We start from the raw sequence: 2872 nt of genomic DNA, 5'->3' as shown, positions 1-2872 counted from the left end.
TAATTTCGGGTCACTTCAGATCTATTTCAGGTCAATCGGGTGATTTTCGGGTCACTTTCGGATTTCGTAAATCGGGTTGCGGGTTCGGGTCGAGTTCGATTCAGGTTCGGGTCGTGTGTGATATCATCACCCCCAGGTGTTTGGTCGGAGAAAATAAAATCTCAAACTCACATCTTAAACCCCTAATGTATGGGTTTTTGATACCGAAGTGGGAATGTGGGTATCAGATGGAGGTATGGGATGTATTCATTTTTTTTTTTTTGTCTCTATTCAAGTCAGAAATATTAATGTTTTATACAAAATTAAATCAATGATGCAAAAATATATAACAATAATAATTTTATTGATATATTTAATTAATATAAATTAATAACTTATTTTTTACAAAAATTGTATATACCAAACACATGATATCATATATGATAATTCAGACTCATACCAGTTTAACCCGATTCCTCATTCCAACCCCATATCACTCCTCAAAATCAAACGACCCCTATGATGCATGTGCTGTCGACTACAGAAATCCATTTAATACTAGAGAAATAGGTCGCGGCCTAGGAGAATATGCTTTGTTTGTCGACTCTGCAAATGGATTATCAGTTGGATTCAATTACTAGTCTCCAAACCATTCCCATTCTTCATTCTTTTGTGTTTTTTTGTGATAAAGAAATATAATTTTATTAATAAAAAAGAATTGAAGATACAATATTCAAAAAATTGCCAGGTTTTATCATCTAACCGGAAGTAAGCAAATATTTTCCGATATTATCAATAAGAAAAATGCTAGGTACCCCAAAATATTATCCCAAATATTTTTCTCAAATGATGTGTCGAAATTTTATTGGTTGTATTCACTTCAATAATAATGAGGCCCCCTTTATATACACCAATCACTCAATCACAATGTTCCACTTGTCTACCACATTATTCGGTAAAAAAAATTGGGGTACGTAGCATTACCCTATCTATAATGTCGCCTTCAACATTTGAAAAGATAATCCACCAGAATGGTCTTCGTTAACACCCTATTTGAGTAAAATTCTATCGGATAAAAATTCATAGAAAAAAGAGTACCTTCAGAAAAGAAATATATCATTTACAAATAGACTAAAGATATTAGGGACAATGCTCGTGCTTCGCTACGGTGAATTTATCTTGAAGATTAAATCCGAATTTGTACTGAGGTTTCTGGCTATACTTCAAAATTAAAAATACAGTTAAAGAGCGTAAAATAAAAATCCTATCACAACATTTAGATTTAAAATAAATAAAAGAATGACTTAAGTCTGGCATTACCGACAAAAATTGTTTCCCTAAAATTGGAGGTGTATTCGACTTTTCAAAGGAGAGGCATGATGCAAGATGTAAGAAAAGAATCAACTAAAAATGTCCATTCCATTTAAAGGAAGAGGGTAATTACTTAGTTTCATACTCAGTAAGGTCGGAGAATGATTAACTGAACAAAGACATACAAAAAAATGTGTTGTAAACACAATGATGTTGATACTGACCATGTATCTGCGCTGGAACTGTGTGACAAAAGACATTCAACGGGGGAACTTTTCATGAAAAGTAAAGCAACAAAACTCAGCCATAAGTTTTTAACCTGTGAAATGATGGAGCCAGCAGAATAACTTGAATATATAAAATCACAAAACATGTTCCATATTCGACATATTATTACCAAATGGTACTGCCTTAGTTCAAAGCAAATTGCATAAGCAACTGGAGAAAAACATTCAGCGAAACCAAACAAATAACATCAACGAAGAAATCTACAGTGTTGCCCAGACACATTTTGGACAACAATACAAAATTTTAATAGGAAAACAACAGAGCCGCATCTCCATGACAGAGTTATGAAAGGAGTGAACCAGTGAAGCAACCGCTGGCATCAAGGCTCCTGAGATAAAAAAGAAAAAACATTGAAGATTTACAGGAACCACACAAACGTTCAGGTTTAATGATGCTGGTAAATATATAGAAGTTGAACTTACCATCTTAATTTTCTTGTTGCTAGACTTTGCAGAAACAGGTGTTTCACCACTCTGAATTATTTCAACCATTGCTCTGCCAAAAATAGATTTAGTCAGCAAGTTAGTAAACACATTCAATTCAAACAGGCAACAGAAATCGAATAAGGAGTAGTTCATCATACATACGTCCCATAGCTGGAATTGGTAAGATCAATTTTCGAAGTATCTGTGCTCCACGATCCACTTAGAACTGAATCAAAAGCATCTGTCGCAAAGAAGACGTTGATGTTGAGCAAGAAATTATCATGTATTATCTGAACCTTTAAATAATTGATTTTCCAACAATATCTTTTATCTTAGTAGGGAAGTTATCACAGAAGCCAGCCTGTACACATTGTGTGATAGCATTTAAATTATTAATATGTGAACCTATGACTCATACAAAAATCAAATGAATGAAAAAGTAAGGTTAGAAATGATGGATACAACAAGGTTGTCTGATATGAATTTGGTTGCAGATTTTTCAACTATACGATTTTTAATACATCGTATTTTTTTAGTATTATATGGTTCACAATTTTATTTAAAAAAAAATAAAATGAATAGATATTTTAAGATACTATTTAGACTTTTAGTTAGAAAAGATTTGTATTCAAATATAAGATTAGCATTCAGTCATTTATTTTCTTGAGTGATTGAGTTATACTTGTACACTACATTTAATTATACACTCCTCTTGCACCTGTACAACTAATAAGGCAAGCAAAAAAACTTTAAGGTATTATTATAAGACTCTTTGATTTACATATCTATAATTATGTGTTTCTTTTTGTGTACTTATAATATGTGTTTTGTAATTTTAGGCATTATTCAGTTAATATATTCTTCACTTA

General features: G+C 32.1%; 1 long non-coding RNA gene across 1 annotated transcript; it reads right to left on the bottom strand.

The window, feature by feature from the left end:
• Positions 1–1647: 1647 nt before the first annotated feature.
• On the bottom strand, positions 1648–2357 carry LOC108200741 (uncharacterized). Its single transcript, XR_001802820.2, has 3 exons — positions 2166–2357; positions 2001–2073; positions 1648–1906 (listed from the first exon to the last, which is right to left on the bottom strand). It is a non-coding gene; the product is annotated as an uncharacterized LOC108200741 (long non-coding RNA).
• Positions 2358–2872: the final 515 nt, after the last annotated feature.

The sequence above is a fragment of the Daucus carota genome, chromosome 1 (assembly GCF_001625215.2).
Source record: "Daucus carota subsp. sativus chromosome 1, DH1 v3.0, whole genome shotgun sequence".
NCBI lineage: Eukaryota > Viridiplantae > Streptophyta > Magnoliopsida > Apiales > Apiaceae > Daucus > Daucus carota.
The sequence above is the reverse complement of the archived record's forward strand: the minus strand, read 5'-3'. Positions and strand labels throughout refer to the sequence as shown.